Genomic DNA, 16,408 nt, shown 5'->3' with positions numbered 1-16,408 from the left:
TGGGGTCAGGAGTGTTCTTTGTCATAGGAGGTGAAGCCGTGGACGCAGCACTCATGAGCCTTATTGAAGAGCTGATGCTTAATGCCAAGGCAGTGGGGAACCACTGGAGGGCTTTGAGCTGAGGCAGAACATGATCAGTGTGGCCATTTAGAAGACTCCCTTGCCGCTGTGAATTAGCGGTGGTGAGGCTGAAGGTGGGAAAACAATTTTTGTTCTTTTTTTGGCCACACTGTGGGGCTCATAGGATCTCAGTTCCCTGACCAGGGATTAAACCCGGGCCCTCAGCAGTGAAAGTTCAGAGTCCTAAGCACTGCGCCAAGAAAACAAATGTAGAGAGTGGTGGCTAAGACAGAGGTCTAGATTAGGCCACTGTGTAGAGTCAGGCTCCACCCCTGACTAGCCCTGGGACCCTTCCTCAACCATTACCAGCCTCAGCTTCTTCATCTGTATAATGGAAATATAACAGTCCCCATCTCATAGGATTATCAGGAAGATTAATTGCCAAATAATCTGCTATCAGATAAGGACCACATTGGAGGCTAGATGATGAGAGATGATGGTTATATTAAGTGTTATAATTTAGGCTGGATAGAGATGAAGGACATGAACTTGAGCAAATTCCACGAGACAGTGGAGGACAGTGAAGTCTGGTGTGCTGCAGTCTATGGGTCACAAAGAATCGGACTCGACTTAGCAACTGAACAACAATAAGAAATGAAGGATGAAGGTGGATGAGAAACTCCAGAAATACATTGGCCTTGTCATGCAATGACCCGGAAACAGATTGCAGGTAAGGGAAGGACGTGGTTCAGGAGGAGCATGGACTCCAGGTCTTTGACCTGGCTGCCTGGGTTGGGTGAGCATCATTCACTGACTCAGGAAACAAAGGTGCAGGAGTGGTTTTTGAGTTCAGAGTCAGTGGGTTTGGTTTTGAGCATGGATAGAAAGATGAGATGCCCTCTCCTAGTTAGGAAGCTTTATCTCTGTGTCAGGAATGCTTTTATTTAATGCGAGTTTGTCATAAATTGTTCCATAAAGAACTAGAGCAGCCATGGTGGCTCTAACGACCACTAGAAGTTATGCCAAATGTTTATAGTTTGAAGAACAACAGACTTTGTTCAAAGAGGGAGAGGACTAAGAACAAAATTCTAGGGAACTTGACACATCTTGAAGTCATTTGTATTAGAAGTAACAGAGGGAATTCCCTGGTGGTCCAGTGGTTAGGACTCTGTACTTTCACTGCCGAGGGTCCGGGTTCATTCCCAGGTCAGGGAACTAAAAAAATCCCACAAGCCACACAGCCTGGCCAGAAACAACAACAAAAATATTTTGAAGTGTTAGGGGTCAGGAACACCATTCAGTCCATAGTAAAAGGTCATTATTTAAAAAACAAAAAACAACTAATAGAGAGACGCCTAATTCTAGTTCTATGAAGAAGTAGATTCCCTAATATTCCACCCCCTGAAACAGCTAAAATGCTGCAAAAATGCTTGAATGCACCTTTTAAACATTTTGCTGATCTAGCATCAAGGTAAGAAATCCACAAAGTCCCCAGAGACACGAAGTTATGGATACTGGATGGTGAGCATCCATCAAAGACCAGTTTTTCCCTGAGGGTTTGTTTCAAACTCAGGAGAACCTGAGCTTCACCTTTAAAGGTTGCAGTGAGTAAAAGGGCAAGACATAGTCTAGGGGACCCCTCAATTGAGAACTTTACAGTAGATTCATAAGAGAGCTGAACCCCAAAAGAGCCGAAGAATTGATGCTTTTGGAACTGTGGTGTTGGAGAGGACTCTTGAGCGTCCCTTGGACTGCAAGGAGATCCAACCAGTCCATTCTGAAGGAGATCAGCCCTGGGATTTCTTTGGAAGGAATGATGCTAAAGCTGAAACTCCAGTACTTTGGCCACCTCATGGGAAGAGTTGACTCATTGGAAAAGACTCTGATGCTGGGAGGGATCGGGGGCAGGAGGAGAAGGGGACGCCAGAGGATGAGATGGCTGGATGGCATCACTGACATGATGGACGTGAGTCTGAGTGAACTCCGGAAGTTGGTGATGGACAGGGAGGCCTGGCGTGCTGCGATTCATAGGGTCTCAAAGAGTCGGACACGACTGAGTGACTGAACTGAACTGAGAGGATGAGTGAGAAATATACCCTGCCAGACAGAAGAGAGAGCTACTAATACAAAACTTGTCTGTCTCGATCGTGGGGGTGAGTGTGAGAGAAAAAAAATGTCACCTGAGAATTTGCCATTACAAGCGGGTCTTCACTCAGGCTTGTGACCCAAATTCATGCTACGTAAGTAGTAAAAAAAAAAAAAAAAAAAAAAACACTCAAGCAAATAATGTAATTTAAAGACGGTCGCAGGTTGAAAGGAGGGTCCCCAGGGATTAGCAGAAGTGACGTTGACTACTCATTAATGGAACTTAACTTTACAACAGAACTCAAACATCACCCACAACAAAGTTCTAAAAAAAAATGAATAACTCACAGTCAAAAAAAAATCATACACGGGGGGAGGAAGCACAGCACCATTAGTAGAAATGTAAATGGATCAAACTCTCCTGTCAAAAGACAAAGATTTTTTAGACCAGATGCATTATGTATAAGAGGTATATTTAACGCTTAAGAATTCTGTCGAGATTAAAAGTCAAATCAGAAATTCCCTGGCAGTCTAGTGGTTAGGATTTGATGCTTATGCTGCCGTGTTCAGGTCCAATCTCTGGTTGGGAAACTAAAATCCTCAAGCCATGAACTGTAGTCAAAAAATAAATAAAAAGTCAAATGTTATGGGGAAAAGAAAAAAAAACAAACTAGAAAGTCAAGTGAAAGTGTTAGTCACTCAGTCGTGTCTGACTTTTTGTGACCTCATGGCCTGTAGACTTCCAGACTCCTCAGTCCATGGAATTCTCCAGGCCAGATTGCTGGAGTGGGTAGCCATTCTTTTCTCCAAGGGATCTTCCCAACCCAGAGATCAAACCCAAGTTTCCTGCATTGCAGGCAGGTTCTTTATCATCTAAGTAAGATGGTAGGTGTTGCAAGAGGGCATCAGAGGGCAAACACACTGAAACCATACTCACAGAAAACTAGTCAATCTAATCACACTAGGACCACAGCCTTGTCGAACTCAATGAAACTAAGCCGTGCCCGTGGGGCAACCCAAGACGGGCGGGTCATGGTGGAGAGATTTGACAGAATGTGGTCCACTGGAGAAGGGAATGGCAAACCACTTCAGTATTCTTGCCTTGAGAACCCCATGAACAGTATGAAAAGGCAAAATGATAGGATACTGAAAGAGGAACTCCCCAGGTCAGTAGGTGCCCAGTATGCTACTGGAGATCAGTGGAGAAATAACTCCAGAAAGAGTGAAGGGATGGAGCCAAAGCAAAAAGAATACCCAGCTGTGGATGTGACTGGTGATAGAAGCAAGGTCCGATGCTGTAAAGAGCAATATTGCATAGGAACCTGGAATGTCAGGTCCATGAATCAAGGCAAATTGGAAGTGGTCAAACAAGAGATGGCAAGAGTGAATGTAGACATTCTAGGAATCAGTGAACTGAAATGGACTGGAATGGGTGAATTTAACTCAGATGACCATTATATCTACTACTGCGGGCAGGAATCCCTCAGAAGAAATGGAGTAGCCATCATGGTCAACAAAAGAGTCCGAAATGCAGTACTTGGATGCAATCTCAAAAACGACAGAATGATCTCTGTTCGTTTCCAAGGCAAACCATTCAATATCACAGTAATCCAAGTCTATGCCCCAACCAGTAATGCTGAAGAAGCTGAAGTTCAACGGTTCTATGAAGACCTACAAGACCTTTTAAAACTAACACCCAAAAAAGATGTCCTTTTCATTATAGGGGACTGGAATGCAAAAGTAGGAAATCAAGAAACACCTGGCGTAACAGGCAAATTTGGCCTTGGAATACGGAATGAAGCAGGGCAAAGACAGAGTTTTGCCAAGAAAATGCACTGGTCATAACAAACACCCTCTTCCAACAACACAAGAGAAGACTCTATACATGGACACCACCAGATGGTCAACACCGAAATCAGATTGATTATATTCTTTGCAGCCAAAGATGGAGAAGCTCTATACAGTCAGCAAAAACAAGACCAGGAGCTGACTGTGGCTCAGACCATGAACTCCTTATTGCCAAATTCATACTTAAATTGGAGAAAGTAGGGAAAACCACTAGACCATTCAGGTATGACCTAAATCAAATCCCTTATGATTATACAGTGGAAGTGGGAAATAGATTTAAGGGACTAGATCTGATAGATAGCGTGCCTGATGAGCTATGGAATGAGGTTCGTGACATTGTACAGGAGACAGGGATCAAGACCATTCCCATAGAAAAGAAATGCAAAAAAGCAAAATGGCTGTCTGGGGAGGCCTTACAAATAGCTGTGAAAAGAAGAGAAGCGAAAAGCAAAGGAGAAAAGGAAAGATATAAACATCTGAATGCAGAGTTCCAAAGAATAGCAAGAAGAGATAAGAAAGCCTTCTTCAGCGATCAATGCAAAGAAATAGAGGAAAACAACAGAATGGGAAAGACTAGGGATCTCTTCAAGAAAATCAGAGATACCAAAGGAACATTTCATGCAAAGATGAGCTCGATAAAGGACAGAAATGGTATGGACCTAACAGAAGCAGAAGATATTAAGAAGAGGTGGCAAGAATACACAGAAGAACTGTACAAAAAAGATCTTCACGACCCAGATAATCACGATGGTGTGATCACTGACCTAGAGCCAGACATCCTGGAATGTGAAGTCAAGTGGGCCTTAGAAAGCATCACTATGAACAAAGCTAGTGGAGGTGATGGAATTCCAGTGGAGCTATTCCAAATCCTGAAAGATGATGCTGTGAAAGTGCTGCACTCAATATCCCAGCAAATTTGGAAAACTCAGCAGTGGCCACAGGACTGGAAAAGGTCAGTTTTCATTCCAATCCCAAAGAAAGGCAATGCCAAAGAATGCTCAAACTACCGCACAATTGCACTCATCTCACACGCTAGTAAAGTAATGCTCAAAATTCTCCAAGCCAGGCTTCAGCAATACGTGAACCTTGAACTTCCTGATGTTCAAGCTGGTTTTAGAAAAGGCAGAGGAACCAGAGATCAAATTGCCAACATCCACTGGATCATGGAAAAAACAAGAGAGTTCCAGAAAAACATCTATTTCTGCTTTATTGACTACGCCTAAGCTTTTGACTGGGTGGATCACAATAAACTGTGGAAAATTCTGAAAGAGATGGCAATATCAGAACACCTGATCTGCCTCTTGAGAAATTTGTATGCAAGTCAGGAAGCAACAGTTAGAACTGGACATGGAACAACAGACTGGTTCCAAATAGGAAAAGGAGTACATCAAGGCTGTATATTGTCACCCTGTTTATTTAACTTATATGCAGAGTACATCATGAGAAATGTTGGACTGGAAGAAACACAAGCTGGAATCAAGATTGCTGGGAGAAATATCAATAACCTCAGATATGCAGATGACACCACCCTTATGGCAGAAAGTGAAGAGGAACTCAAAAGCCTCTTGATGAAAGTGAAACTGGGGAGTGAAAAAGTTGGCTTAAAGGTCAACATTCAGAAAACGAAGATCGTGGCATCTGGTCCCATCACTTTATGGGGGATAGATGGGGAAACAGTGGAAACAGTGTCAGATTTTATTTTTCTGGGCTCCAAGATCACTACAGATGGTGACTGCAGCCATGAAATTAAGGGACACTTGCTCCTTGGAAGGAAAGTTATGACCAACCTAGATAGCATATTCAAAAGCAGAGACATTACTTTGCCAACAAAGGATCGTCTAGTCAAGGCTATGGTTTTTCCAGTGGTCATGTATGGATGTGAGAGTTGGACTGTGACAAAAGCTGAGTGACGAAGAACTGATGCTTTTGAACTGTGGTGTTGGAGAAGACTCTTGAGAGTCCCTTGGACTGCAAGGAGATCCAACCAGTCCATTCTGAAGGAGATCAGCCCTGGGATTTCTTTGGAAGGAATGATGCTAAAGCTGAAACTCCAGTACTTTGGCCACCTCATGCGAAGAGTTGACTCGTTGGAAAAGACTCTGATGCTGGGAGGGATTGGGGGCAGGAGGAGAAGGGGATGACAGAGGGTGAAATGGCTGGATGGCATCACTGACATGATGGACGTGAGTCTCAGTGAACTCCGGGAGTTGGTGATGGACAGGGAGGCTTGGCGTGCTGCGATTCATGGGGTCACAAAGAGTCGGACACAACTGAGCGACTGATCTGATCTGATCTTTATCATCTAAGCCATATACAAAAAGTGAAATGCTTATATTCGTGCCAGATAAATATAATCAAAATAAAGTTAGTGTCACTCTATTAGTATAAGACAAATAGACTTTAAGATAAAAAGATCACCAGAGGTCAAGAGAGTCATTGCATAATGATAACAAATTCAATAAGAAGATGTAACAATTCTAGTTCTGTTCTTATATTTTTCCCTTTTTGAAGGAGAGGCTTATCTTGCTTGGTTTTAATAGCTTTTCAGATATTTCAGATTTCAGTTCAGTTCAGTGGCTCAGTCGTGTCCGACTCTTTGTGACCCCTTGGACTCCAGGGGGCCTCCCTGTCATCACCAACTCCCAGAGTTTACTCAAACTCATATCCATTGAGTCGGTGATGCCATTCAACCATCTCATCCTCTGTCATCCCCTTCTCCCACCCTCAATCTTTCCCAGCATCAGGGTCTTTTCAAATGAGTCGGCTCTTTGCATGAGGTGGCCAAAGTATTAGAGCTTCAGCTTCAGCATCAGTCCTTCCAATGAATAATCAGGACTGATTTCCTTTAGGATGGACTGGTTGGAGCTCCTTGCAGTCCAAGAGACTTTCAAGAGTCTTCTCCAACACCACAGTTCAAAAGCATCAATTCTTTGGCACACAGCTTTCTTTATATTCCAACTCTCACATCCACAGGTGACTACTGGAAAAACCGTAGCTTTGACTAGATGAACCTTTGTTGGCAAAGTAAGGTCTCTGCTTTTTAATATGCTGTCTAAATTGGTCATAAAAAATTTCAAATTTAGCTTAAACTAATAAGACTAAGTTCCACAAGAGTAGGAATTTTTATCTTTTTTTTGTTCACTTCTATTTCCCCAATGCCTAGTAAACATAGGAGCACATGTGGGTCAGGCACTCCATAAATGAAACACTTTGTTGGAAACTTATGGTGTGTCAAGTCATGTATATTGTGACATCTGGTCCCATCACTTCATGGCAAATAGCCAATTCCAGCACTCAGTGGGCCCAGGTCTCCTGACTTCAGTTTCTGACCCCCAAGAGCCTGGGCAAGTCATGACATCATCCTGTAAGCTATGTGTCAGTTCTCACCCACTCTGCAGTTAGTCACAAGCTGGGGGAAAACCCAAGAAACAAAAGCAGCCATCCACAGGCTCCTGAGTGGTGGTCAAGGTGACTCAGGCTGAGATGCAGCATTGCCCATCTTGTGGCAACGCTTGTGGGCTTGTGGGCAGACACGTGGCAGCCACAGGGCCCAGTCCTGCCATGGATACAGGGCCCGTGCCTGCAGGAAGCTGCTCTCCTGGCCTCTCAGGAGGAAGCAGCCAGGACCTCTTCTCCTTTCACAAGCTAGATTCTGCCTCAGGTTCCTACTCAGTTTCTGCAACTTCACGTCTCTGAGCCGCGTCTGTAAAATGAGATGGTGATGCCCACCTTGCACTGCCTTTGGTAATGATGAGATCGTATACAGAAAGTGCCTAGCTCCCCACTACTCTTCCTCAGGATATGACATCTGAATACTTTAATATGTCATCATTACCATTGGTGATCTCCAAGTCAAGGAGGAGGAAATAATAAGAAGTTCATTGCCTCTTGCTCAGCAGGTAGACTTCCCTGGTGGTTCAGATGGTTAAGAATCTGCCTGCAAGGCAAGAGATCAGGGTTCCATCCCTCGTTTGGGAAGATCCCCTGGAGAAGGGAATAGCCACCCACTCTGGTATCCTTGCCTGGAGAATTCCACGGGCAGAGGAGCCTGGCAGGCTCCATTTCACGGGGTCGCAAAGAGTCAGACACGGTTGAACAGTTATCACTTTCACTTTCAGCAGGTAGATGACCTCGAGGACTGCCTTAGCCCTGTGCTTTGGGCATAGACACCTTGCACGCGACTCCTCTCTGCAGATCCCAGGGCACCCTCTCTCTCTCCCCCTCTTCTAGTCTCCCACCACAAGTTTCTCATCCCCAAGGCCAGACCACAGGTCTAGTTTATAACAAAACAGGGACAACTTTCGCTAAATCAGTGCTTCTCAAATGTGGTTCCTGCACCACCCTGATGGTAACCAGATAGCAGGAGAGGAGGGCTTCACCTGTAGGCTTTCAGTGACAGTGAATCACGTGGCAAGAGAGTTCCCTTTCAACTCTTTCATAATCGCCATCATCAAGAAACTGATCATTCCAGAGGATGTGGCTGTTATATAGATTAGAACAGACAAATATCAACAAGATCACATGACTCAGCCTAGCTGGATATTTTAGACATACAAGAAACCAATACAATATTGTAATTAACCTCCAATTAAAATAAGTAAATTTATATTTAAAAAAAATAAAGAGAAAGGATTAAAGCTGAAAAAAAAAGAAGTTTATAATGAATAAGAATAGGAAGTGCTATGCAGTTGCAACTCTGCTAATGAAATAAAAACATTAAAGTGTTATCAAGGTCCCCTGTGTATCCCTCTCTGATGCTGTTCTCCTTCATCCCTCTCATGAACACATCACTTTGCTCTAGAAATTACCAGTCTCCTGAACTGACAGCTGATAATTTTCGTGCACATCCTCCCCTCCTAGGTACCTCATCCCTAGGTAGTACTTTGCAGACTGTAGTTGGTTTTATACTTGTTATGTTGTTGAACTTGAAATGTTAACATATGTAGCCTTAGTTCATGTATTTTAACTACTGTGTGAGATTCCATTGTAGCATTATGTGGCCACTTATCTATCCAGTCTACTTTGGAAGAATATTTACGTTGTTTCTAGGTTCTTAAGGTAATTTTTTTTATGGGTCAATGAAATGAGTACCTTCTTTCATTGATTTTTGTTTATGCATGTTGTTTCAAGTTATAATAGTAAAATCCAATAGCTTTGATTCTATAATTGTAAAACCTTGCTTTACATATCATTTTCACAGCTCTAAAGTCTATAGGTGCATGCCAAGTCACTTCAGTCATGTCTGACTCTGTGCAACCCGCCAGCCTCTTCTGTCTGTATGATTCTCCAGGCAAGAATACTGGAGTGGGTTGTCATGACCTCCTTCAAGGATCTTTGCGACCCAGGGGTGGAACCCACATCTCTTATGTCACCTCTCTACAGTCACTCGAAACATCATCAGGACTTATTGATTCTACGTTTGCTTACAGCACACAGGACAGAGCTAATCAAGCAAGTCACAAATACTCAAAGATGAAATTACAGATATGCACAGCATCTTTGTCACCATTCATAAGTATTGTAACACCTTCCTCTCTGAGATAGACATCCTTCAGCCTTAGACATAATATATAGAAATTTGTGATTAAATTAGCATTGTTTAGCATTAAAAAACCCAAATTTGTAACAATAATCAAATAATCTTAAGAAACCCAGAATACAATCAAAATTGGAGATGGAATTTAGACTCCCTAAACAGCTGCCTTCCACTGCTGCTGCTGCTGCTAGGCAAGTTTAATGTGGTCAGTTTTCCACTGTGGGATTGTCAAACAGAATCCACTTAAAGACATTATCCTTCAATATACACATAAGGATGAACGGCACTTTTCTTTAAAATTATCCATTTTTTCATGGGAGTGCTGTCAGATAGACTTCCTGACACATAACCTGTGATGATTCTAGAAGGAATTACGGGTGGGCAATCATGAATGACCAGTGCCACAAAAGGTGTAGTGATTATACCATTAGCTGATCTTGTGAGAAGATTCTGGAATGCCAGTATCAGAATTCAGAGCCCTTAACAACCTGTTTTAAGGTTCTCAGAAATACAATACCCTCATGGGTTTAGCAGCTTATGGACTTGCTTTTATGCGTAACATCATACTATCCTGCAACAGAAGGAGACAAAATTGTAAAGACTCAACCATTAACCCTTTAAAACTTACACGATATTCCAAAGTGTAATCGATTCGACCGACTCCATTTTTAAAATAATTATATTTATTTGGCTGCACTGCGACTTAGTTGCAGCAGGTTGGGTCTTCAATCCTCATGGCTACGTGCGGGATCTTTAGTTGTGGGAGGTGGAATCTGGTTCCCTGACCAGGGATGGAACCCAGATCCCCTCCATTGAGAGAGCGGAGTCTTAGTGGGCCACCGAGGAAATGCTGTCACTGAGTCCATTTTTAACAAACACTAAATTCCATCACTCCACTTGGATCCATTATGTTCAATCCATTAAAGTCGCATGTGTTCCAGGATCCTTATAAAAGACATTCATGTCTGTTCTGTGTTGATTGTTATCTCTCAGGTTTTTTTGGCCATCACAAATAATGTTGCTTTGTGTGTCATAATGCACATGTCTAAGACTTTTCCTGGGTTATATAGTGAGGAGTGGAAACACTGGACATGTGCCTCTCCCATTTCAATAGTTATTGCTCAAATGTTAACGTTAGGTGATGAAAGTATTCTAAGTGGTCTCCAGCCAAGTAGGAGAGTTCTTATTTTTCTACATCCTTTGTTCTCGTTCACTCATTCACGTCCGACTCTTTGAGATCCCAAAGAGTCTCCAAGACTGCAGAGACTGCAGCACGCCAGGCTTCCCTGTCCTCTGCTGTCTCCCAGAGTTTGCTCAAACTCATGTCCACTGAGTCAGTGATGCCATCCAACCATCTCATCCTCTGTCATCCCCTTCTCCTCCTGCCTTTAGTCTTTCCCAGCATCAGGGTCTACATCCTTACTGGTAACTTTCAAAATTTTTACTACTTTTCTGATGCAGACAGCTTCAGCTAGGTGCCGGTCTACCTGTAACTCCTCTATAACACTTGCTAAGCATGCTTTGTCACTAAGAGACATTGGATCTCAGGATCAGGACCTTCCATAAGCAGAAGAATATAAACATTTTACTTTCCATCTGCTCGCCACTATTCTTAGGCAAGTGACATGACTTTGCAACTGAGATAGGAATATGGAATTTCCTTCTATGATAAATAATACAGAGAAAGTAAAAGAGGGGAATAATAACGCATGTGATAATTGTAAGACAAAAATTTTACAGGGGGACTTTGATGACTATAGACAGAGGTAATGCTGTACTCATGACTAATCACGAGGGAACACTCTGAGACCGGCGGCTTCTGCAGCAAGGTAACACCTACCTGAAAACAGCAGCATTACAGAACTGAAAGAAATTCTAGGGACGGTATAATCTGACCTGTGTTTCACATGTGATGAAACAGGGGGCCAGAGAGAGGAAATAAATTGCTGTGGTGGCCCAGAGAGTCAGGGACCAAGTGGAAGCTGGCATTCAGGTTTTCGTGACTGAGCATGTGATGCGGTACTGGACTGGGTTGGCAGGAAAGAGGAAGGCAGCCTTGGAAAAGCTGCTCTAGCTCCTGGTTCTGTGCACCCCGTGGTTGCAGTTTAATCATCCATTACCCCCATAACACATTCTTGAGGTGTTAGATGGAGTCCTGTGGCCTGCTTTTGATCCCCATCTCAGGGTGTTTGATGGAGACTCATGGCCTGCTTCTCCTCTCCATCTTGGACTCTTGGGGATGGATTCTCAGGCCTGGTCCTCTCTCTCAGGTGCCTCAGAGGTGAGGTACTTAAGAACATGGTTTCCTTACTCCCCACAGCAACTGACCCACCTGCCGTCTTCTCCACAACCATGGCTGACGATTACACACCATCTCTTCCTTCTGATAAATTCTTTTTTGGCTCCCCCGCCTCCTTTCCTAACTAATAAGTTGTAAGTTCTCAAATCTCCTCTTTTTCTCTCAGGGATAATTGATGGGCATTACCATCTTGTCCAAAGAATTGATGCTTTTGAATTGGTGTTAAAGAAGACTCTTGAGAACCCCTTGGACTGCGAGGAAATCAAACCAATCAGTCCTAATGGAAATCAACCCTGAAGACGCATTGGAAAAATTGATGCTGAAGCTGAAGCTCCAATACCTTGGTCACCTGGTACAAAGAGCCGATACGTTGGAAAAGACCCTGATGCTGGGAAAGATTGAGGGCAGGAGGAGAAGAGGGCAGCAGAGGATAAGATGGTTACATAGCATCACCAACTCAATGGACATGAATTTCAGCAAACTCAAATGAATTTGAGCAAAAAATAATGGAGGACAGGGGAGCCTGGTGTGCTGCAATCTCTGGGGTCATGACTAGCGACTGAACAGCAACAGCCACCACCTTGTCCAAGAAACCGTGTGGTCTTCCAACTGCTGGGAAGAGAAATCTCAGAAAGAAAGTGGAAGTGGGGGTCAAAGTTTCCTCTTTCTCTCTAACTACAGTAAAGCAGATGCTGATCTGCTTCACAAAGTTAGTTCTGATGAAGTTGAGAACTTTCGTACAGGTACCCTGTCATTCTCTTGTCATGGGGAAGACCTGTGTGAAGCCGTAAAACTTCGTGATTGTAGAATTATTCTTAAAAGTATAGGGTTGGTCAAAAAGTTCATTCGAGTTTTTCTGTTATACTTTATGGAAAGACTTGAACCAACTTTTTGGCCAACTCAATATTAAATTTTTGGGCTTCCCTGGTGGCTCAGATGGTAAAGAATCTGCAAGGCAAGAGATCCAGGTTCAATCCCTGGGTCAGGAAGATCCCCTGGAGAAGGAAATGGCAACCCACTCCAGTATTCTTGCCTGGAGAACTCCATGGACAGAGGAGCCTGGTGGGCTATAGTCCTTGAGGTTGAAAAGAATCAGACACAACTGAGCTCTAACATTGTACTTCACTTCAAAATTAAATTTGTACAAAAAAGTACAAGATATACCCAGCCTGCAAAAATTATTGATTTGCCCTGTGAATTATGCTTAAAGGCCTAAAAAGTATGCAATTTTGCTTATCTTAATTGATAATTTGTTGCCCAGAGGATATTTACCTCTATATCTCTGCTGAAAAGTATACTTTGTTAGGTGAGAAGAGCTTTAGAATTTCTATCTTCTACCTCTCAGCCTTTATACATAAAATTTATAATGTCATAGTCTTGTTGGACTGCTTATTCTAGCCCAGAGTTGAGTCCATCTCATTTAAAATTCTGTATTAATTTCACATTGCTGTTTAGCTTATGCCTTTTTGCATTATGTTTTAGTGGTTCTTCAAGGGCTATTTTTTAAGAGACACTTCAGATTTTTAAAAAATCTTTATTTATTTATTTTTGGCTGAGCTGAGTTTTCATTGCTGCACAGGCTTTTCTCTAATGTAGTGCTCAGGTTTCTCACTGTGGTGACCTCACCTGTTGCAAAGCATGGACTCTAGGGCTTGAGGGCTCAGCAGTTGTGGCTCCCAGGCTCTAGGGCACAAGCTAAATAGTTGCGGCACATGGCTTAGAGGCTGTTCAGCATGTGGGATCCTCCCGGGCCAGGGATCGAACCTGTGACTCCTGCATTGGCAGGTGGATTCTTTACCACTGAACCACCAGGGAAGCCCCTCAAAGGCTTTTAATATATATTTTCCACTCTCTCAACCAACACAGAGGAAACGTTACACCACTTAATATAAAGTACAGATTGCCACCATATGGGTCCAACAATCACACATTATGCTCCACCATCCTTTATGCTGTATCCATCGTATATATTATATCTGCTGCTGCTAAGTTGCTTCAGTCCGACTCTGTGCGACTCTGTGCAACCCCATAGATGGCAGCCCACGAGGCTCCCCTGTCCCTAGGATTCTCCAGGCAAGAACACTGGAGTGGGTTGCCATTTCCTTCCCCAGCGCATGAGAGTGAAAAGTGAAAGGGAAGTCGCTCAGTCATGTCTGACTCTTAGCGACCCCACGGACTGCAGCCTACCAGGCTCCTCTGTCCACGGGATTCTCCAGGCCAGAGTACTGGAGTGGGGTGCCATTGCCTTCTCCATACATTATATCTACATGTATTTAAAAATCACAAGATAGTATCATACCTTTTGCTTTAAGCAGTTATGTTTTTAAATAAATTAAGGAGAAAAAAAACCAATCTTTCGGGACCTCCCTGGTGGCCCAGTGGCTGACTCTGCACTCCCAATGCAGGGGGCCCAGGGTTCAATCCCTGGTCAAGAACTATGTGTTGTGACTAAAAGATCCTGTGTGCCACAAATAAGATCTGGCACAGCCAAATAAATACATTATTTAAAAATAAATTAAAAAACGTTTATACTTACCTAAGGTTACTATTTCTGACACTCTTTAGTTCTTCCCAACTGGTATCTAACTGAGTTTCTAACTGGTATATAATTTTCCTTCCATCTAAAGAACTTATTTTAGCATTTCTTAAAATGCAGGACTATTGCAACATACTCTTTTAGTTTTTTAAGTCTGAAAATATCTATTTTCCCCACATACTTGAGGGATAGTTTCACTGTTTTAGAAGCCTGGGTTGACCATTTTTTCCTTTTCAGTTCGTCCAAGATACTGTTCCACCGTCTTCTGGTATCCATGATGTTGAATGAGAAGTTAGTGATGACTCATGTGCCCTCCTGTATATAATGTGCTCTTGTCTTGTTTTTTTATCTTTTGGCTGTGCTGTGTGGCATGCGGGATCTTAGATCCCTGATCAGGGATTAAACCTCCACCCCCTGCATTGGCAGTGTGGAGTCTTAACCACTGGGCCACCAGGGACGTCCCTGCAATGTGATCTTTTGATCCGGCTCCTTTCACAAATTTCTCCTGATCTTTAGTTTTCTGTTGTTTGACTATGATGTGCCTACGTGTGGATTTCCTTGCGTTTGTCTTGCTGAGCTTCATGGTTTTCATGCTGTTTAATTTTCACCAAAGTTGAGAAATTTGGGGCTTTATTTCTGTGACCTTTTTTCTACCCCACTCCCTCACTTCTTCCGTCTTGTAAGTATGTATAAGTTGGACCTTTTGACATTGTCCCACAGATCCTTGAAGCTCTTTTCTTTTTCAATCTTTTTCTCTCTGTTCTTCAGATCAAATAATTTCTATTGTGACACCTTAAGGTTTCTTCTGTTATCCCCTTTTTGCCATTAATCCAATCCAAAGACTTGTAAATTTTCCTACATTGTAATTTTCACTTTGATCATTTCCATTTGGTAATTTTTAGTAGTTTCTGTTTTTCTGCTGAAAGTTCCTATTTTTTTTTATTTTCATGAGCATGTTTTCCTTGGCACCCTTTATGTCTATTTCATTCATGGTTAGAGTCACTGCTTTAACAAATCCTTGTCTCAGGACTTCCCTGGCAGCCCAGTGGTTTAAGACACCACCTCTCAATGCATGGGGTACAAATTCAGTCCCTGGTCAGGGAGCAAAGATCCCATATGCCTCCAGGCCCAAAAAAAACAAAACATAAAACAGAAGCAATATTGTAACAAAGTCAGTAAAGACTTGAAAAATAGAAAGATTTTAAAAAGTAAAAATAAAAAGATTTTTAAAAATCCTTGTCTGCTAATTTCAACATCTGGGTCATCTGGGGGTCAATTTCCATTGATTATCCTTTTCTCCTGAGAATGGGTCCCTTTTTCCTATCCCTTTATAGTCAGGTAATTTTGGATAAGTACTGCCTATCACAATATGTGATACATGGCTCAAAATAGCCTGGAGTTAAACTCCCCTCTCGGTCCTCCCCACCATTCTATGCAAAACAAAGAACTCTCACCGGAAGGAAAAAAAACGGGAAAAAAAAGTTGATTACGCCCAGCTCCCAGTCGGTCCCAGCCTCTGGCTGATCTCCAGAATTCCTTGCCCCAGCCGTTTAAGAGATAACTACTCCGAATAACCTTGGAGAAGAACAGGCCCCCTTAAGACAGTAGATTTCCACATATATGCCTATATATACTTGCTCTTTTCTTGGGTTAACTCACTAATCTGACTGCTGCCCCTTCTCGCCTCATTAAAGGTGATACATTCTTGTAAAGTGCCGGTCTCATTCTTTTTCTGAACCTCGCCTTTTCTAACTCCATAGAAAGAAGGAAGAAAGAAAGTGAAGTCGCTCAGTCGTGTCCGACTCTTTGCGACCCCATGGTCTGTAGCCCACCAGGCTTCTCTGTCGATGGGATTCTCTAGGCAAGAATACTGGAGTGGGTTGCCATTTCCTTCTCCATACCCTACAGTAAACACTCTGGATTGTGTTCTAATCTGAACAGGGTTAATTTGGTTGTTGCTGCTGTTTCAGCAGGCTCCTATATTGGCTGGAATCAAATGCCTAGTCTCCTGCCCTCAACACAACCCCCATGGTAGGTTACAACT

The 16,408-nt window shown here is 42.8% G+C and overlaps 1 non-coding gene across 1 annotated transcript; it reads left to right on the top strand.

Moving 5' to 3' along the window:
- The first annotated feature begins 1,202 nt into the window (after positions 1–1,202).
- On the top strand, positions 1,203–1,275 carry TRNAE-UUC (transfer RNA glutamic acid (anticodon UUC)). Its single transcript has one exon. It is a non-coding gene; the product is annotated as a tRNA-Glu (tRNA).
- The last annotated feature ends 15,133 nt before the right edge of the window (positions 1,276–16,408 follow it).

The sequence above is a fragment of the Bos mutus genome, chromosome 25, assembly GCF_027580195.1.
Source record: "Bos mutus isolate GX-2022 chromosome 25, NWIPB_WYAK_1.1, whole genome shotgun sequence".
Taxonomy (NCBI): domain Eukaryota; kingdom Metazoa; phylum Chordata; class Mammalia; order Artiodactyla; family Bovidae; genus Bos; species Bos mutus.
The sequence above is the reverse complement of the archived record's forward strand: the minus strand, read 5'-3'. Positions and strand labels throughout refer to the sequence as shown.